The sequence below is a fragment of the Paramormyrops kingsleyae genome, chromosome 22 (assembly GCF_048594095.1).
Source record: "Paramormyrops kingsleyae isolate MSU_618 chromosome 22, PKINGS_0.4, whole genome shotgun sequence".
NCBI classification, from domain to species: Eukaryota; Metazoa; Chordata; class Actinopteri; order Osteoglossiformes; family Mormyridae; genus Paramormyrops; species Paramormyrops kingsleyae.
This window is the reverse complement of record NC_132818.1, coordinates 55,716-77,505: the sequence shown is the minus strand read 5'-3', so window position 1 is coordinate 77,505 and position 21,790 is coordinate 55,716. Positions and strand designations below refer to the sequence as shown.

The 21,790-nt window shown below is 42.5% G+C and overlaps 1 protein-coding gene across 4 annotated transcripts in view; it reads left to right on the top strand.

Moving 5' to 3' along the window:
- Positions 1 to 21,790, top strand: part of LOC140581633 (uncharacterized) — a 44,631-nt gene that overhangs the window by 21,915 nt on the left and 926 nt on the right. For 2 of the 4 annotated variants that reach the window (XM_072704955.1, XM_072704958.1), the window contains 10 exons: positions 935 to 1,732; positions 3,378 to 4,175; positions 5,820 to 6,617; positions 8,262 to 9,059; positions 10,705 to 11,502; positions 13,147 to 13,944; positions 15,589 to 16,386; positions 18,031 to 18,828; positions 20,473 to 21,270; positions 21,633 to 21,690. The gene's annotated coding sequence lies outside the window, so the exon portion shown is untranslated. The remainder of the gene's footprint in view (positions 1 to 934; positions 1,733 to 3,377; positions 4,176 to 5,819; positions 6,618 to 8,261; positions 9,060 to 10,704; positions 11,503 to 13,146; positions 13,945 to 15,588; positions 16,387 to 18,030; positions 18,829 to 20,472; positions 21,271 to 21,632; positions 21,691 to 21,790) is intronic. The other 2 variants (XM_072704956.1, XM_072704957.1) reach the window with 2 other exon arrangements.

The following is a 21,790-nucleotide window of genomic DNA, read 5'->3' as shown; positions in this document are numbered from 1 at the left end:
GAAGGTTATGCTTGCATTGAACTTGCTTTGTAGACAGTAAGATCCTGCCGGCATTAATTCTCCACTGTGTGGTAATTTTGAGAAATTGCGCACGTTTCTTATCCCGTCAGAATCGGTAAAACTAACGCCATGCGAATGTGTCTTAGCGCAGAGTTTAAAATATTTACGGTTTCCGGTCAATGAAGGCAGTTTGAAATAAAACAAAAACGGTTAAACTTTCTGGATGCGCAAACTCTCGCTCTTGGCAAAATGGTGCAGATAGTTGAGATAAAGGACTGTTACTCGATGAGATTTCGAATCCATCACTCCTTAAACGTGGAGAACATGGATCCAGAAGGTATTAATGATTATAGTGATTAAATGATAATAAAGTTGTAGCTCCCGGTATGTGACAGACGAAATGAACGGCCAAGTCTGCATTGGCCTAATGCTTGTTAGTTTTGAGGTAAAGCTGATAAGTAACACCTTTGGTTTTCGAGGTAAAATAACCGACCTGTTGAATAATTCAACTTTAATCTACAGAAACAAATGTATTTTGAACTGCAAACGGATACATTGGAAGCAGAGTTTTAAAATGAGCAAATGTAACGATGTGATAGGAAATGCCGTTCGTTATACTCCCCTTCTGTCTCCCATTCTTGCTCATCTTGTTTAAATAATAAGAAAATGAAAAGCAAGATCACTGTTAGTGACAAAAGTGCAGGACTAAATGTGTTTCATTTAATATTTATTCATTTGGATATGTGTGAGAGTAAGCGTATGCATGGATGTTGTCTTCTGGTTTAGCTTTCTTAGCTTTATCGGTAATTCACATTATTTCATTTATCTGACAATCTGAAGCCCATGGACTCATTTTAAACTGATTTTGTAGTAGAGTATTTATCCAGTTATTGTCATGTTCTTATATATCTCTCTGTGTTCCATTTTGTCCCAGTTCATGAGTTTGTGGAGGACAAGTTCATCTCCATTCTGGTCGTGAACTTCGAGAGGAGCCCACTGACCATGGAGAACTTGCAGTCTCTGGCCCTCAGTGTCCCTTCATTTTATTGGCGGCTCACTGGGGAGGAGTTGGATCCCAGCCTATTGCACGTAGCAACTGCACGGCTGCAAGTGGTACATCATGGTACAGAGACTGGTGTACAGCATGGGGATGGAGAATCACCAGCTGAGGAGGATGACCATTACGGACAGGAGCTGCCATCACCCAGCTCTAGAAGGGAGGCTTCCCCTGCAGCTCCAGCATCCACGACTGAGGATGCTAATGGGCTTCCTGAGGCTCTCCCCTTGGCCTGGGGTGAATATGAGCCCTCATCTCCATCCTTATCTGTGGCTTCTGACACTCAACCTGGAAGTCAGATTGAGCCAGAACATGCTGAGCCCTCCAGCTCCACCTTCTGGATCCCTGTGGGCCCTAACAGCACGTGGCAGCAGCTTGAGATCGAAGGCCGCAACTACCTGCGGAAGCTGGATGAGCTCAGCATCCCCGAGGGACTCTGGGGCATTACGGACTATGGTGATGACCACACCGTGGTCATGTCCGTGCATGTGCCCGTGCATGTGAGCAGTTCTCTGCGAACATGGGGCGTGAGGCAGGAGGAGAGGCCTCCTCAGAGGCCCACTGGCACCAGTCAGAGGAAGCGCAAGGCCGAGCCCGACGACACCAGCGGCTCAAGTTGTCCTCCACCGCACAAGAGGCCCATGCGCTTCTGACTGGATTCCATGTTTTTACGCTGTAAGTTACATTTTTATTTCAACATAATTAGAAGATCCCGCAGGAAAATATTAGTCAGTTACTTAATAAATGACCAAAAAGTAGTTGAATAGGACAGCTGGCCAACGTGTCTGTGTGCTTCCACTGACTGGCACCCTGACATATAATGATTTTTAACAACGAGGGGGAAAAATTCATACAGTAAATTAGTTAACAATAATTAGTAATCACCTATAGTTCTCATTTATCATAATGTAAAATTGAAAAACCTTTTCTGACTATTAATCTGCACAATTTAATAATTTAATTAATATTACCTAATTTGTTTATCATTTTCTGCAATCACTGTGCGTTTAAGCAAGTTTTAAAACTGGCTGTGAAATTGTTGATGCTGTTGTTGATCTGAATGTTGCTGACAGAGCCTTAGGATACGTCTCTATACACATGAGTGAGGGGATGGATGCACTATTCTATGGAGGCCTCTGAAGAGAAAAAAATTATCCCAATTTTATATTGAGAGGGATGGTTAATTCCTTTTTAATGCAGACAACGTTAAAAGTCCCTGTTCTGCAGTTGATCTTTTGCATGCATGCTATCATGTATTAGTTTACTCTGTATTTTGATCACATGTCAAACTAAAGAATTTTTGGTCGTATTTTTGTTCCTAATTTTGAAGTAATTGTAAAATAAAAATGTTGTTCTTTTCCGCCGCCATGCTTCGTCTTACTTGTGAAGGTTATACTTGCATTGAACTTGCTTTGTAGACAGTAAGATCCTGCCGGCATTAATTCTCCACTGTGTGGTAATTTTGAGAAATTGCGCACGTTTCTTATCCCGTCAGAATCGGTAAAACTAACGCCATGCGAATGTGTCTTAGCGCAGAGTTTAAAATATTTACGGTTTCCGGTCAATGAAGGCAGTTTGAAATAAAACAAAAACGGTTAAACTTTCTGGATGCGCAAACTCTCGCTCTTGGCAAAATGGTGCAGATAGTTGAGATAAAGGACTGTTACTCGATGAGATTTCGAATCCATCACTCCTTAAACGTGGAGAACATGGATCCAGAAGGTATTAATGATTATAGTGATTAAATGATAATAAAGTTGTAGCTCCCGGTATGTGACAGACGAAATGAACGGCCAAGTCTGCATTGGCCTAATGCTTGTTAGTTTTGAGGTAAAGCTGATAAGTAACACCTTTGGTTTTCGAAGGTAAAATAACCGACCTGTTGAATAATTCAACTTTATTCCACAGAAACAAATGTATTTTGAACTGCAAACGGATACATTGGAAGCAGAGTTTTAAAATGAGCAAATGTAACGATGTGATAGGAAATGCCGTTCGTTATACTCCCCTTCTGTCTCCCATTCTTGCTCATCTTGTTTAAATAATAAGAAAATGAAAAGCAAGATCACTGTTAGTGACAAAAGTGCAGGACTAAATGCGTTTCATTTAATATTTATTCATTTGCATATGTGTGAGAGTAAGCGTATGCATGGATGTTGTCTTCTGGTTTAGCTTTCTTAGCTTTATCGGTAATTCACATTATTTAATTTATCTGACAATCTGAAGCCCATGGACTCATTTTAAACTGATTTTGTAGTAGAGTATTTATCCAGTTATTGTCATGTTCTTATATATCTCTCTGTGTTCCATTTTGTCCCAGTTCATGAGTTTGTGGAGGACAAGTTCATCTCCATTCTGGTCGTGAACTTCGAGAGGAGCCCACTGACCATGGAGAACTTGCAGTCTCTGGCCCTCAGTGTCCCTTCATTTTATTGGCGGCTCACTGGGGAGGAGTTGGATCCCAGCCTATTGCACGTAGCAACTGCACGGCTGCAAGTGGTACATCATGGTACAGAGACTGGTGTCCAGCATGGGGATGGAGAATCACCAGCTGAGGAGGATGACCATTACGGACAGGAGCTGCCATCACCCAGCTCTAGAAGGGAGGCTTCCCCTGCAGCTCCAGCATCCACGACTGAGGATGCTAATGGGCTTCCTGAGGCTCTCCCCTTGGCCTGGGGTGAAGATGAGCCCTCATCTCCATCCTTATCTGTGGCTTCTGACACTCAACCTGGAAGTCAGATTGAGCCAGAACATGCTGAGCCCTCCAGCTCCACCTTCTGGATCCCTGTGGGCCCTAACAGCACGTGGCAGCAGCTTGAGATCGAAGGCCGCAACTACCTGCGGAAGCTGGATGAGCTCAGCATCCCCGAGGGACTCTGGGGCATTACGGACTATGGTGATGACCACACCGTGGTCATGTCCGTGCATGTCTCCATGCATGTGAGCAGTTCTCTGCGAACATGGGGCGTGAGGCAGGAGGAGAGGCCTCCTCAGAGGCCCGCTGGCACCAGTCAGAGGAAGCGCAAGGCCGAGCCCGACGACACCAGCGGCTCAAGTTCTCCTCCGCCGCACAAGAGGCCCATGCGCTTCTGACTGGATTCCATGTTTTTACGCTGTAAGTTACATTTTTATTTCAAAATAATTAGAAGATCCCGCAGGAAAATATTAGTCAGTTACTTAATAAATGACCAAAAAGTAGCTGAATAGGACAGCTGGCCAACGTGTCTGTGTGCTTCCACTGACTGGCACCCTGACATATAATGATTTTTAACAACGAGGGGGAAAAATTCATACAGTAAATTAGTTAACAATAATTAGTAATCACGTATAGTTCTCATTTATCATAATGTAAAATTCAATAACCTTTTCTGTCTATTAATCTGCACAATTTAATAATTTAATTAATATTACCTAATTTGTTTATCATTTTCTGCAATCACTGTGCGTTTAAGCAAGTTTTAAAACTAGCTGTGAAATTGTTGATGCTGTTGTTGATCTGAATGTTGCTGACAGAGCCTTAGGATACGTCTCTATACACATGAGTGAGGGGATGGATGCACTATTCTATGGAGGCCTCTGAAGAGAAAAAAATTATCCCAATTTTATATTGAGAGGGATGGTTAATTCCTTTTTAATGCAGACAACGTTAAAAGTCCCTGTTCTGCCGTTGATCTTTTGCATGCATGCTATCATGTATTAGTTTACTCTGTATTTTGATCACATGTCAAACTAAAGAATTTTTGGTCGTATTTTTGTTCCTAATTTTGAAGTAATTGTAAAATAAAAATGTTGTTCTTTTCCGCCGCCATGCTTCGTCTTACTTGTGAAGGTTATGCTTGCATTGAACTTGCTTTGTAGACAGTAAGATCCTGCCGGCATTAATTCTCCACTGTGTGGTAATTTTGAGAAATTGCGCACGTTTCTTATCCCGTCAGAATCGGTAAAACTAACGCCATGCGAATGTGTCTTAGCGCAGAGTTTAAAATATTTACGGTTTCCGGTCAATGAAGGCAGTTTGAAATAAAACAAAAACGGTTAAACTTTCTGGATGCGCAAACTCTCGCTCTTGGCAAAATGGTGCAGATAGTTGAGATAAAGGACTGTTACTCGATGAGATTTCGAATCCATCACTCCTTAAACGTGGAGAACATGGATCCAGAAGGTATTAATGATTATAGTGATTAAATGATAATAAAGTTGTAGCTCCCGGTATGTGACAGACGAAATGAACGGCCAAGTCTGCATTGGCCTAATGCTTGTTAGTTTTGAGGTAAAGCTGATAAGTAACACCTTTGGTTTTCGAGGTAAAATAACCGACCTGTTGAATAATTCAACTTTAATCTACAGAAACAAATGTATTTTGAACTGCAAACGGATACATTGGAAGCAGAGTTTTAAAATGAGAAAATGTAACGATGTGATAGGAAATGCCGTTCGTTATACTCCCCTTCTGTCTCCCATTCTTGCTCATCTTGTTTAAATAATAAGAAAATGAAAAGCAAGATCACTGTTAGTGACAAAAGTGCAGGACTAAATGCGTTTCATTTAATATTTATTCATTTGCATATGTGTGAGAGTAAGCGTATGCATGGATGTTGTCTTCTGGTTTAGCTTTCTTAGCTTTATCGGTAATTCACATTATTTAATTTATCTGACAATCTGAAGCCCATGGACTCATTTTAAACTGATTTTGTAGTAGAGTATTTATCCAGTTATTGTCATGTTCTTATATATCTCTCTGTGTTCCATTTTGTCCCAGTTCATGAGTTTGTGGAGGACAAGTTCATCTCCATTCTGGTCGTGAACTTCGAGAGGAGCCCACTGACCATGGAGAACTTGCAGTCTCTGGCCCTCAGTGTCCCTTCATTTTATTGGCGGCTCACTGGGGAGGAGTTGGATCCCAGCCTATTGCACGTAGCAACTGCACGGCTGCAAGTGGTACATCATGGTACAGAGACTGTTGTCCAGCATGGGGATGGAGAATCACCAGCTGAGGAGGATGACCATTACGGACAGGAGCTGCCATCACCCAGCTCTAGAAGGGAGGCTTCCCCTGCAGCTCCAGCATCCACGACTGAGGATGCTAATGGGCTTCCTGAGGCTCTCCCCTTGGCCTGGGGTGAAGATGAGCCCTCATCTCCATCCTTATCTGTGGCTTCTGACACTCAACCTGGAAGTCAGATTGAGCCAGAACATGCTGAGCCCTCCAGCTCCACCTTCTGGATCCCTGTGGGCCCTAACAGCACGTGGCAGCAGCTTGAGATCGAAGGCCGCAACTACCTGCGGAAGCTGGATGAGCTCAGCATCCCCGAGGGACTCTGGGGCATTACGGACTACGGCGATGACCACACCGTGGTCATGTCCGTACATGTCCCCGTGCATGTGAGCAGTTCTCTGCGAACATGGGGCATGAGGCAGGAGGAGAGGCCTCCTCAGAGGCCCGCTGGCACCAGTCAGAGGAAGCGCAAGGCCGAGCCCGACGACACCAGCGGCTCAAGTTCTCCTCCACCGCACAAGAGGCCCATGCGCTTCTGACTGGATTCCATGTTTTTACGCTGTAAGTTACATTTTTATTTCAACATAATTAGAAGATCCCGCAGGAAAATATTAGTCAGTTACTTAATAAATGACCAAAAAGTAGGTGAATAGGAAAGCTGGCCAACGTGTCTGTGTGCTTCCACTGACTGGCACCCTGACATATAATGATTTTTAACAACGAGGGGGAAAAATTCATACAGTAAATTAGTTAACAATAATTAGTAATCACCTATAGTTCTCATTTATCATAATGTAAAATTGAAAAACCTTTTCTGACTATTAATCTGCACAATTTAATAATTTAATTAATATTACCTAATTTGTTTATCATTTTCTGCAATCACTGTGCGTTTAAGCAAGTTTTAAAACTAGCTGTGAAATTGTTGATGCTGTTGTTGATCTGAATGTTGCTGACAGAGCCTTAGGATACGTCTCTATACACATGAGTGAGGGGATGGATGCACTATTCTATGGAGGCCTCTGAAGAGAAAAAAATTATCCCAATTTTATATTGAGAGGGATGGTTAATTCCTTTTTAATGCAGACAACGTTAAAAGTCCCTGTTCTGCCGTTGATCTTTTGCATGCATGCTATCATGTATTAGTTTACTCTGTATTTTGATCACATGTCAAACTAAAGAATTTTTGGTCGTATTTTTGTTCCTAATTTTGAAGTAATTGTAAAATAAAAATGTTGTTCTTTTCCGCCGCCATGCTTCGTCTTACTTGTGAAGGTTATGCTTGCATTGAACTTGCTTTGTAGACAGTAAGATCCTGCCGGCATTAATTCTCCACTGTGTGGTAATTTTGAGAAATTGCGCACGTTTCTTATCCCGTCAGAATCGGTAAAACTAACGCCATGCGAATGTGTCTTAGCGCAGAGTTTAAAATATTTACGGTTTCCGGTCAATGAAGGCAGTTTGAAATAAAACAAAAACGGTTAAACTTTCTGGATGCGCAAACTCTCGCTCTTGGCAAAATGGTGCAGATAGTTGAGATAAAGGACTGTTACTCGATGAGATTTCGAATCCATCACTCCTTAAACGTGGAGAACATGGATCCAGAAGGTATTAATGATTATAGTGATTAAATGATAATAAAGTTGTAGCTCCCGGTATGTGACAGACGAAATGAACGGCCAAGTCTGCATTGGCCTAATGCTTGTTAGTTTTGAGGTAAAGCTGATAAGTAACACCTTTGGTTTTCGAGGTAAAATAACCGACCTGTTGAATAATTCAACTTTAATCTACAGAAACAAATGTATTTTGAACTGCAAACGGATACATTGGAAGCAGAGTTTTAAAATGAGCAAATGTAACGATGTGATAGGAAATGCCGTTCGTTATACTCCCCTTCTGTCTCCCATTCTTGCTCATCTTGTTTAAATAATAAGAAAATGAAAAGCAAGATCACTGTTAGTGACAAAAGTGCAGGACTAAATGTGTTTCATTTAATATTTATTCATTTGGATATGTGTGAGAGTAAGCGTATGCATGGATGTTGTCTTCTGGTTTAGCTTTCTTAGCTTTATCGGTAATTCACATTATTTCATTTATCTGACAATCTGAAGCCCATGGACTCATTTTAAACTGATTTTGTAGTAGAGTATTTATCCAGTTATTGTCATGTTCTTATATATCTCTCTGTGTTCCATTTTGTCCCAGTTCATGAGTTTGTGGAGGACAAGTTCATCTCCATTCTGGTCGTGAACTTCGAGAGGAGCCCACTGACCATGGAGAACTTGCAGTCTCTGGCCCTCAGTGTCCCTTCATTTTATTGGCGGCTCACTGGGGAGGAGTTGGATCCCAGCCTATTGCACGTAGCAACTGCACGGCTGCAAGTGGTACATCATGGTACAGAGACTGGTGTACAGCATGGGGATGGAGAATCACCAGCTGAGGAGGATGACCATTACGGACAGGAGCTGCCATCACCCAGCTCTAGAAGGGAGGCTTCCCCTGCAGCTCCAGCATCCACGACTGAGGATGCTAATGGGCTTCCTGAGGCTCTCCCCTTGGCCTGGGGTGAATATGAGCCCTCATCTCCATCCTTATCTGTGGCTTCTGACACTCAACCTGGAAGTCAGATTGAGCCAGAACATGCTGAGCCCTCCAGCTCCACCTTCTGGATCCCTGTGGGCCCTAACAGCACGTGGCAGCAGCTTGAGATCGAAGGCCGCAACTACCTGCGGAAGCTGGATGAGCTCAGCATCCCCGAGGGACTCTGGGGCATTACGGACTATGGTGATGACCACACCGTGGTCATGTCCGTGCATGTGCCCGTGCATGTGAGCAGTTCTCTGCGAACATGGGGCGTGAGGCAGGAGGAGAGGCCTCCTCAGAGGCCCACTGGCACCAGTCAGAGGAAGCGCAAGGCCGAGCCCGACGACACCAGCGGCTCAAGTTGTCCTCCACCGCACAAGAGGCCCATGCGCTTCTGACTGGATTCCATGTTTTTACGCTGTAAGTTACATTTTTATTTCAACATAATTAGAAGATCCCGCAGGAAAATATTAGTCAGTTACTTAATAAATGACCAAAAAGTAGTTGAATAGGACAGCTGGCCAACGTGTCTGTGTGCTTCCACTGACTGGCACCCTGACATATAATGATTTTTAACAACGAGGGGGAAAAATTCATACAGTAAATTAGTTAACAATAATTAGTAATCACCTATAGTTCTCATTTATCATAATGTAAAATTGAAAAACCTTTTCTGACTATTAATCTGCACAATTTAATAATTTAATTAATATTACCTAATTTGTTTATCATTTTCTGCAATCACTGTGCGTTTAAGCAAGTTTTAAAACTGGCTGTGAAATTGTTGATGCTGTTGTTGATCTGAATGTTGCTGACAGAGCCTTAGGATACGTCTCTATACACATGAGTGAGGGGATGGATGCACTATTCTATGGAGGCCTCTGAAGAGAAAAAAATTATCCCAATTTTATATTGAGAGGGATGGTTAATTCCTTTTTAATGCAGACAACGTTAAAAGTCCCTGTTCTGCAGTTGATCTTTTGCATGCATGCTATCATGTATTAGTTTACTCTGTATTTTGATCACATGTCAAACTAAAGAATTTTTGGTCGTATTTTTGTTCCTAATTTTGAAGTAATTGTAAAATAAAAATGTTGTTCTTTTCCGCCGCCATGCTTCGTCTTACTTGTGAAGGTTATACTTGCATTGAACTTGCTTTGTAGACAGTAAGATCCTGCCGGCATTAATTCTCCACTGTGTGGTAATTTTGAGAAATTGCGCACGTTTCTTATCCCGTCAGAATCGGTAAAACTAACGCCATGCGAATGTGTCTTAGCGCAGAGTTTAAAATATTTACGGTTTCCGGTCAATGAAGGCAGTTTGAAATAAAACAAAAACGGTTAAACTTTCTGGATGCGCAAACTCTCGCTCTTGGCAAAATGGTGCAGATAGTTGAGATAAAGGACTGTTACTCGATGAGATTTCGAATCCATCACTCCTTAAACGTGGAGAACATGGATCCAGAAGGTATTAATGATTATAGTGATTAAATGATAATAAAGTTGTAGCTCCCGGTATGTGACAGACGAAATGAACGGCCAAGTCTGCATTGGCCTAATGCTTGTTAGTTTTGAGGTAAAGCTGATAAGTAACACCTTTGGTTTTCGAAGGTAAAATAACCGACCTGTTGAATAATTCAACTTTATTCCACAGAAACAAATGTATTTTGAACTGCAAACGGATACATTGGAAGCAGAGTTTTAAAATGAGCAAATGTAACGATGTGATAGGAAATGCCGTTCGTTATACTCCCCTTCTGTCTCCCATTCTTGCTCATCTTGTTTAAATAATAAGAAAATGAAAAGCAAGATCACTGTTAGTGACAAAAGTGCAGGACTAAATGCGTTTCATTTAATATTTATTCATTTGCATATGTGTGAGAGTAAGCGTATGCATGGATGTTGTCTTCTGGTTTAGCTTTCTTAGCTTTATCGGTAATTCACATTATTTAATTTATCTGACAATCTGAAGCCCATGGACTCATTTTAAACTGATTTTGTAGTAGAGTATTTATCCAGTTATTGTCATGTTCTTATATATCTCTCTGTGTTCCATTTTGTCCCAGTTCATGAGTTTGTGGAGGACAAGTTCATCTCCATTCTGGTCGTGAACTTCGAGAGGAGCCCACTGACCATGGAGAACTTGCAGTCTCTGGCCCTCAGTGTCCCTTCATTTTATTGGCGGCTCACTGGGGAGGAGTTGGATCCCAGCCTATTGCACGTAGCAACTGCACGGCTGCAAGTGGTACATCATGGTACAGAGACTGGTGTCCAGCATGGGGATGGAGAATCACCAGCTGAGGAGGATGACCATTACGGACAGGAGCTGCCATCACCCAGCTCTAGAAGGGAGGCTTCCCCTGCAGCTCCAGCATCCACGACTGAGGATGCTAATGGGCTTCCTGAGGCTCTCCCCTTGGCCTGGGGTGAAGATGAGCCCTCATCTCCATCCTTATCTGTGGCTTCTGACACTCAACCTGGAAGTCAGATTGAGCCAGAACATGCTGAGCCCTCCAGCTCCACCTTCTGGATCCCTGTGGGCCCTAACAGCACGTGGCAGCAGCTTGAGATCGAAGGCCGCAACTACCTGCGGAAGCTGGATGAGCTCAGCATCCCCGAGGGACTCTGGGGCATTACGGACTATGGTGATGACCACACCGTGGTCATGTCCGTGCATGTCTCCATGCATGTGAGCAGTTCTCTGCGAACATGGGGCGTGAGGCAGGAGGAGAGGCCTCCTCAGAGGCCCGCTGGCACCAGTCAGAGGAAGCGCAAGGCCGAGCCCGACGACACCAGCGGCTCAAGTTCTCCTCCGCCGCACAAGAGGCCCATGCGCTTCTGACTGGATTCCATGTTTTTACGCTGTAAGTTACATTTTTATTTCAAAATAATTAGAAGATCCCGCAGGAAAATATTAGTCAGTTACTTAATAAATGACCAAAAAGTAGCTGAATAGGACAGCTGGCCAACGTGTCTGTGTGCTTCCACTGACTGGCACCCTGACATATAATGATTTTTAACAACGAGGGGGAAAAATTCATACAGTAAATTAGTTAACAATAATTAGTAATCACGTATAGTTCTCATTTATCATAATGTAAAATTCAATAACCTTTTCTGTCTATTAATCTGCACAATTTAATAATTTAATTAATATTACCTAATTTGTTTATCATTTTCTGCAATCACTGTGCGTTTAAGCAAGTTTTAAAACTAGCTGTGAAATTGTTGATGCTGTTGTTGATCTGAATGTTGCTGACAGAGCCTTAGGATACGTCTCTATACACATGAGTGAGGGGATGGATGCACTATTCTATGGAGGCCTCTGAAGAGAAAAAAATTATCCCAATTTTATATTGAGAGGGATGGTTAATTCCTTTTTAATGCAGACAACGTTAAAAGTCCCTGTTCTGCCGTTGATCTTTTGCATGCATGCTATCATGTATTAGTTTACTCTGTATTTTGATCACATGTCAAACTAAAGAATTTTTGGTCGTATTTTTGTTCCTAATTTTGAAGTAATTGTAAAATAAAAATGTTGTTCTTTTCCGCCGCCATGCTTCGTCTTACTTGTGAAGGTTATGCTTGCATTGAACTTGCTTTGTAGACAGTAAGATCCTGCCGGCATTAATTCTCCACTGTGTGGTAATTTTGAGAAATTGCGCACGTTTCTTATCCCGTCAGAATCGGTAAAACTAACGCCATGCGAATGTGTCTTAGCGCAGAGTTTAAAATATTTACGGTTTCCGGTCAATGAAGGCAGTTTGAAATAAAACAAAAACGGTTAAACTTTCTGGATGCGCAAACTCTCGCTCTTGGCAAAATGGTGCAGATAGTTGAGATAAAGGACTGTTACTCGATGAGATTTCGAATCCATCACTCCTTAAACGTGGAGAACATGGATCCAGAAGGTATTAATGATTATAGTGATTAAATGATAATAAAGTTGTAGCTCCCGGTATGTGACAGACGAAATGAACGGCCAAGTCTGCATTGGCCTAATGCTTGTTAGTTTTGAGGTAAAGCTGATAAGTAACACCTTTGGTTTTCGAGGTAAAATAACCGACCTGTTGAATAATTCAACTTTAATCTACAGAAACAAATGTATTTTGAACTGCAAACGGATACATTGGAAGCAGAGTTTTAAAATGAGAAAATGTAACGATGTGATAGGAAATGCCGTTCGTTATACTCCCCTTCTGTCTCCCATTCTTGCTCATCTTGTTTAAATAATAAGAAAATGAAAAGCAAGATCACTGTTAGTGACAAAAGTGCAGGACTAAATGCGTTTCATTTAATATTTATTCATTTGCATATGTGTGAGAGTAAGCGTATGCATGGATGTTGTCTTCTGGTTTAGCTTTCTTAGCTTTATCGGTAATTCACATTATTTAATTTATCTGACAATCTGAAGCCCATGGACTCATTTTAAACTGATTTTGTAGTAGAGTATTTATCCAGTTATTGTCATGTTCTTATATATCTCTCTGTGTTCCATTTTGTCCCAGTTCATGAGTTTGTGGAGGACAAGTTCATCTCCATTCTGGTCGTGAACTTCGAGAGGAGCCCACTGACCATGGAGAACTTGCAGTCTCTGGCCCTCAGTGTCCCTTCATTTTATTGGCGGCTCACTGGGGAGGAGTTGGATCCCAGCCTATTGCACGTAGCAACTGCACGGCTGCAAGTGGTACATCATGGTACAGAGACTGGTGTCCAGCATGGGGATGGAGAATCACCAGCTGAGGAGGATGACCATTACGGACAGGAGCTGCCATCACCCAGCTCTAGAAGGGAGGCTTCCCCTGCAGCTCCAGCATCCACGACTGAGGATGCTAATGGGCTTCCTGAGGCTCTCCCCTTGGCCTGGGGTGAAGATGAGCCCTCATCTCCATCCTTATCTGTGGCTTCTGACACTCAACCTGGAAGTCAGATTGAGCCAGAACATGCTGAGCCCTCCAGCTCCACCTTCTGGATCCCTGTGGGCCCTAACAGCACGTGGCAGCAGCTTGAGATCGAAGGCCGCAACTACCTGCGGAAGCTGGATGAGCTCAGCATCCCCGAGGGACTCTGGGGCATTACGGACTACGGTGATGACCACACCGTGGTCATGTCCGTGCATGTCTCCGTGCATGTGAGCAGTTCTCTGCGAACATGGGGCGTGAGGCAGGAGCAAAGGCCTCCTCAGAGGCCCGCTGGCACCAGTCAGAGGAAGCGCAAGGCCGAGCCCGACGACACCAGCGGCTCAAGTTCTCCTCCACCGCACAAGAGGCCCATGCGCTTCTGACTGGATTCCATGTTTTTACGCTGTAAGTTACATTTTTATTTCAACATAATTAGAAGATCCCGCAGGAAAATATTAGTCAGTTACTTAATAAATGACCAAAAAGTAGTTGAATAGGACAGCTGGCCAACGTGTCTGTGTGCTTCCACTGACTGGCACCCTGACATATAATGATTTTTAACAACGAGGGGGAAAAATTCATACAGTAAATTAGTTAACAATAATTAGTAATCACCTATAGTTCTCATTTATCATAATGTAAAATTGAAAAACCTTTTCTGACTATTAATCTGCACAATTTAATAATTTAATTAATATTACCTAATTTGTTTATCATTTTCTGCAATCACTGTGCGTTTAAGCAAGTTTTAAAACTAGCTGTGAAATTGTTGATGCTGTTGTTGATCTGAATGTTGCTGACAGAGCCTTAGGATACGTCTCTATACACATGAGTGAGGGGATGGATGCACTATTCTATGGAGGCCTCTGAAGAGAAAAAAATTATCCCAATTTTATATTGAGAGGGATGGTTAATTCCTTTTTAATGCAGACAACGTTAAAAGTCCCTGTTCTGCCGTTGATCTTTTGCATGCATGCTATCATGTATTAGTTTACTCTGTATTTTGATCACATGTCAAACTAAAGAATTTTTGGTCGTATTTTTGTTCCTAATTTTGAAGTAATTGTAAAATAAAAATGTTGTTCTTTTCCGCCGCCATGCTTCGTCTTACTTGTGAAGGTTATGCTTGCATTGAACTTGCTTTGTAGACAGTAAGATCCTGCCGGCATTAATTCTCCACTGTGTGGTAATTTTGAGAAATTGCGCACGTTTCTTATCCCGTCAGAATCGGTAAAACTAACGCCATGCGAATGTGTCTTAGCGCAGAGTTTAAAATATTTACGGTTTCCGGTCAATGAAGGCAGTTTGAAATAAAACAAAAACGGTTAAACTTTCTGGATGCGCAAACTCTCGCTCTTGGCAAAATGGTGCAGATAGTTGAGATAAAGGACTGTTACTCGATGAGATTTCGAATCCATCACTCCTTAAACGTGGAGAACATGGATCCAGAAGGTATTAATGATTATAGTGATTAAATGATAATAAAGTTGTAGCTCCCGGTATGTGACAGACGAAATGAACGGCCAAGTCTGCATTGGCCTAATGCTTGTTAGTTTTGAGGTAAAGCTGATAAGTAACACCTTTGGTTTTCGAGGTAAAATAACCGACCTGTTGAATAATTCAACTTTAATCTAAAGAAACAAATGTATTTTGAACTGCAAACGGATACATTGGAAGCAGAGTTTTAAAATGAGAAAATGTAACGATGTGATAGGAAATGCCGTTCGTTATACTCCCCTTCTGTCTCCCATTCTTGCTCATCTTGTTTAAATAATAAGAAAATGAAAAGCAAGATCACTGTTAGTGACAAAAGTGCAGGACTAAATATGTTTCATTTAATATTTATTCATTTGGATATGTGTGAGAGTAAGCGTATGCATGGATGTTGTCTTCTGGTTTAGCTTTCTTAGCTTTATCGGTAATTCACATTATTTCATTTATCTGACAATCTGAAGCCCATGGACTCATTTTAAACTGATTTTGTAGTAGAGTATTTATCCAGTTATTGTCATGTTCTTATATATCTCTCTGTGTTCCATTTTGTCCCAGTTCATGAGTTTGTGGAGGACAAGTTCATCTCCATTCTGGTCGTGAACTTCTAGAGGAGCCCACTGACCATGGAGAACTTACAGTCTCTGGCCCTCAGTGTCCCTTCATTTTATTGGCGGCTCACTGGGGAGGAGTTGGATCCCAGCCTATTGCACGTAGCAACTGCACGGCTGCAAGTGGTACATCATGGTACAGAGACTGGTGTCCAGCATGGGGATGGAGAATCACCAGCTGAGGAGGATGACCATTACGGACAGGAGCTGCCATCACCCAGCTCTAGAAGGGAGGCTTCCCCTGCAGCTCCAGCATCCACGACTGAGGATGCTAATGGGCTTCCTGAGGCTCTCCCCTTGGCCTGGGGTGAAGATGAGCCCTCATCTCCATCCTTATCTGTGGCTTCTGACACTCAACCTGGAAGTCAGATTGAGCCAGAACATGCTGAGCCCTCCAGCTCCACCTTCTGGATCCCTGTGGGCCCTAACAGCACGTGGCAGCAGCTTGAGATCGAAGGCCGCAACTACCTGCGGAAGCTGAATGAGCTCAGCATCCCCGAGGGACTCTGGGGCATTACGGACTACGGCGATGACCACACCGTGGTCATGTCCGTGCATGTCCCCGTGCATGTGAGCAGTTCTCTGCGAACATGGGGCATGAGGCAGGAAGAGAGGCCTCCTCAGAGGCCCGCTGGCACCAGTCAGAGGAAGCGCAAGGCCGAGCCCGACGACACCAGCGGCTCAAGTTCTCCTCCACCGCACAAGAGGCCCATGCGCTTCTGACTGGATTCCATGTTTTTACGCTGTAAGTTACATTTTTATTTCAACATAATTAGAAGATCCCGCAGGAAAATATTAGTCAGTTACTTAATAAATGACCAAAAAGTAGTTGAATAGGACAGCTGGCCAACGTGTCTGTGTGCTTCCACTGACTGGCACCCTGACATATAATGATTTTTAACAACGAGGGGGAAAAATTCATACAGTAAATTAGTTAACAATAATTAGTAATCACCTATAGTTCTCATTTATCATAATGTAAAATTCAATAACCTTTTCTGACTATTAATCTGCACAATTTAATAATTTAATTAATATTACCTAATTTGTTTATCATTTTCTGCAATCACTGTGCGTTTAAGCAAGTTTTAAAACTAGCTGTGAAATTGTTGATGCTGTTGTTGATCTGAATGTTGCTGACAGAGCCTTAGGATACGTCTCTATACACATGAGTGAGGGGATGGATGCACTATTCTATGGAGGCCTCTGAAGAGAAAAAAATTATCCCAATTTTATATTGAGAGGGATGGTTAATTCCTTTTTAATGCAGACAACGTTAAAAGTCCCTGTTCTGCCGTTGATCTTTTGCATGCATGCTATCATGTATTAGTTTACTCTGTATTTTGATCACATGTCAAACTAAAGAATTTTTGGTCGTATTTTTGTTCCTAATTTTGAAGTAATTGTAAAATAAAAATGTTGTTCTTTTCCGCCGCCATGCTTCGTCTTACTTGTGAAGGTTATGCTTGCATTGAACTTGCTTTGTAGACAGTAAGATCCTGCCGGCATTAATTCTCCACTGTGTGGTAATTTTGAGAAATTGCGCACGTTTCTTATCCCGTCAGAATCGGTAAAACTAACGCCATGCGAATGTGTCTTAGCGCAGAGTTTAAAATATTTACGGTTTCCGGTCAATGAAGGCAGTTTGAAATAAAACAAAAACGGTTAAACTTTCTGGATGCGCAAACTCTCGCTCTTGGCAAAATGGTGCAGATAGTTGAGATAAAGGACTGTTACTCGATGGGATTTCGAATCCATCACTCCTTAAACGTGGAGAACATGGATCCAGAAGGTATTAATGATTATAGTGATTAAATGATAATAAAGTTGTAGCTCCCGGTATGTGACAGACAAAATGAACGGCCAAGTCTGCATTGGCCTAATGCTTGTTAGTTTTGAGGTAAAGCTGATAAGTAACACCTTTGGTTTTCGAGGTAAAATAACCGACCTGTTGAATAATTCAACTTTAATCTAAAGAAACAAATGCATTTTGAACTGCAAACGGATACATTGGAAGCAGAGTTTTAAAATGAGAAAATGTAACGATGTGATAGGAAATGCCGTTCGTTATACTCCCCTTCTGTCTCCCATTCTTGCTCATCTTGTTTAAATAATAAGAAAATGAAAAGCAAGATCACTGTTAGTGACAAAAGTGCAGGACTAAATGTGTTTCATTTAATATTTATTCATTTGGATATGTGTGAGAGTAAGCGTATGCATGGATGTTGTCTTCTGGTTTAGCTTTCTTAGCTTTATCGGTAATTCACATTATTTCATTTATCTGACAATCTGAAGCCCATGGACTCATTTTAAACTGATTTTGTAGTAGAGTATTTATCCAGTTATTGTCATGTTCTTATATATCTCTCTGTGTTCCATTTTGTCCCAGTTCATGAGTTTGTGGAGGACAAGTTCATCTCCATTCTGGTCGTGAACTTCGAGAGGAGCCCACTGACCATGGAGAACTTGCAGTCTCTGGCCCTCAGTGTCCCTTCATTTTATTGGCGGCTCACTGGGGAGGAGTTGGATCCCAGCCTATTGCACGTAGCAACTGCACGGCTGCAAGTGGTACATCATGGTACAGAGACTGGTGTCCAGCATGGGGATGGAGAATCACCAGCTGAGGAGGATGACCATTACGGACAGGAGCTGCCATCACCCAGCTCTAGAAGGGAGGCTTCCCCTGCAGCTCCAGCATCCACGACTGAGGATGCTAATGGGCTTCCTGAGGCTCTCCCCTTGGCCTGGGGTGAAGATGAGCCCTTATCTCCATCCTTATCTGTGGCTTCTGACACTCAACCTGGAAGTCAGATTGAGCCAGAACATGCTGAGCCCTCCAGCTCCACCTTCTGGATCCCTGTGGGCCCTAACAGCACGTGGCAGCAGCTTGAGATCGAAGGCCGCAACTACCTGCGGAAGCTGGATGAGCTCAGCATCCCCGAGGGACTCTGGGGCATTACGGACTACGGCGATGACCACACCGTGGTCATGTCCGTGCATGTCCCCGTGCATGTGAGCAGTTCTCTGCGAACATGGCGCATGAGGCAGGAGGAGAGGCCTCCTCAGAGGCCCGCTGGCACCAGTCAGAGGAAGCGCAAGGCCGAGCCCGACGACACCAGCGGCTCAAGTTCTCCTCCACCGCACAAGAGGCCCATGCGCTTCTGACTGGATTCCATGTTTTTACGCTGTAAGTTACATTTTTATTTCAACATAATTAGAAGATCCCGCAGGAAAATATTAGTCAGTTACTTAATAAATGACCAAAAAGTAGTTGAATAGGACAGCTGGCCAACGTGTCTGTGTGCTTCCACTGACTGGCACCCTGACATATAATGATTTTTAACAACGAGGGGGAAAAATTCTTACAGTAAATTAGTTAACAATAATTAGTAATCAAGTATAGTTCTCATTTATCATAATGTAAAATTCAATAACCTTTTCTGACTATTAATCTGCACAATTTAATAATTTAATTAATATTACCTAATTTGTTTATCATTTTCTGCAATCACTGTGCGTTTAAGCAAGTTTTAAAACTAGCTGTGAAATTGATGATGCTGTTGTTGATCTGAATGTTGCTAACAGAGCCTTAGGATACGTCTCTATACACATGAGTGAGGGGATGGATGCACTATTCTATGGAGGCCTCTGAAGAGAAAAAAATTATCCCAATTTTATATTGAGAGGGATGGTTAATTCCTTTTTAATGCAGACAACGTTAAAAGTCCCTGTTCTGCCGTTGATCTTTTGCATGCATGCTATCATGTATTAGTTTACTCTGTATTTTGATCACATGTCAAACTAAAGAATTTTTGGTCGTATTTTTGTTCCTAATTTTGAAGTAATTGTAAAATAAAAATGTTGTTCTTTTCCGCCGCCATGCTTCGTCTTACTTGTGAAGGTTATACTTGCATTGAACTTGCTTTGTAGACAGTAAGATCCTGCCGGCATTAATTCTCCACTGTGTGGTAATTTTGAGAAATTGCGCACGTTTCTTATCCCGTCAGAATCGGTAAAACTAACGTCATGCGAATGTGTCTTAGCGCAGAGTTTAAAATATTTACGGTTTCCGGTCAATGAAGGCAGTTTGAAATAAAACAAAAACGGTTAAACTTTCTGGATGCGCAAACTCTCGCTCTTGGCAAAATGGTGCAGATAGTTGAGATAAAGGACTGTTACTCGATGAGATTTCGAATCCATCACTCCTTAAACGTGGAGAACATGGATCCAGAAGGTATTAATGATTATAGTGATTAAATGATAATAAAGTTGTAGCTCCCGGTATGTGACAGATGAAATGAACGGCCAAGTCTGCATTGGCCTAATGCTTGTTAGTTTTGAGGTTAAGCTGATAAGTAACACCTTTGGTTTTCGAGGTAAAATAACCGACCTGTTAAATAATTCAACTTTATTCCACAGAAACAAATGTATTTTGAACTGCAAACGGATACATTGGAAGCAGAGTTTTAAAATGAGAAAATGTAACGATGTGATAGGAAATGCCGTTCGTTATACTCCCCTTCTGTCTCCCATTCTTGCTCATCTTGTTTAAATAATAAGAAAATGAAAAGCAAGATCACTGTTAGTGACAAAAGTGCAGGACTAAATGTGTTTCATTTAATATTTATTCATTTGGATATGTGTGAGAGTAAGAGTATGCATGGATGTTGTCTTCTGGTTTAGCTTTCTTAGCTTTATCGGTAATTCACATTATTTCATTTATCTGACAATCTGAAGCCCATGGACTCATTTTAAACTGATTTTGTAGTAGAGTATTTATCCAGTTATTGTCATGTTCTTATATATCTCTCTGTGTTCCATTTTGTCCCAGTTCATGAGTTTGTGGAGGACAAGTTCATCTCCATTCTGGTCGTGAACTTCGAGAGGAGCCCACTGACCATGGAGAACTTGCAGTCTCTGGCCCTCAGTGTCCCTTCATTTTATTGGCGGCTCACTGGGGAGGAGTTGGATCCCAGCCTATTGCACGTAGCAACTGCACGGCTGCAAGTGGTACATCATGGAACAGAGACTGCTGTCCAGCATGGGGATGGAGAATCACCAGCTGAGGAGGATGACCATTACGGACAGGAGCTGCCATCACCCAGCTCTAGAAGGGAGGCTTCCCCTGCAGCTCCAGCATCCACGACTGAGGATGCTAATGGGCTTCCTGAGGCTCTCCCCTTGGCCTGGGGTGAAGATGAGCCCTCATCTCCATCCTTATCTGTGGCTTCTGACACTCAACCTGGAAGTCAGATTGAGCCAGAACATGCTGAGCCCTCCAGCTCCACCTTCTGGATCCCTGTGGGCCCTAACAGCACGTGGCAGCAGCTTGAGATCGAAGGCCGCAACTACCTGCGGAAGCTGGATGAGCTCAGCATCCCCGAGGGACTCTGGGGCATTACGGACTATGGTGATGACCACACCGTGGTCATGTCCGTGCATGTCTCCGTGCATGTGAGCAGTTCTCTGCGAACATGGGGCGTGAGGCAGGAGGAGAGGCCTCCTCAGAGGCCCGCTGGCACCAGTCAGAGGAAGCGCAAGGCCGAGTCCGATGACACCAGCGGCTCAAGTTCTCCTCCACCGCACAAGAGGCCCATGCGCTTCTGACTGGATTCCATGTTTTTACGCTGTAAGTTACATTTTTATTTCAACATAATTAGAAGATCCCGCAGGAAAATATTAGTCAGTTACTTAATAAATGACCAAAAAGTAGTTGCTGCAGTATATATTCCATAAATTTACTGCAGTTTTATTAGTCCTTATAAAGTAATAACTGTAAGCGTTCTTTAAGTATGAAAGAGTTTAATACACCTGCAGCGGACGGGCACGTGTCCCCATAATTATAACTTTAGGTTACATTTCTGCATGACTTAGTATTCAGTAAGTACCAGGTAGTGTTGGGTGGTACTCACGTCTCGTATTTACCATTTATATCAGTCTTCAAAGTCTTTAGATAATTAAGGTTGATCTTGGTTGTTTTCTTGCCTGGAGAAACAGAATTTTGATGCCATGATGCCACAGCAGCACAACAGCTGTCAGTACGGGGGAGGTATGAGTTTGAAACGTTCATCAGCCTCTCAGCCACGCATCTCGCCTGGATACGGGATTCAGCTTTTATTCTTCTGTATTACTCCCTAAGTCCCTCACTC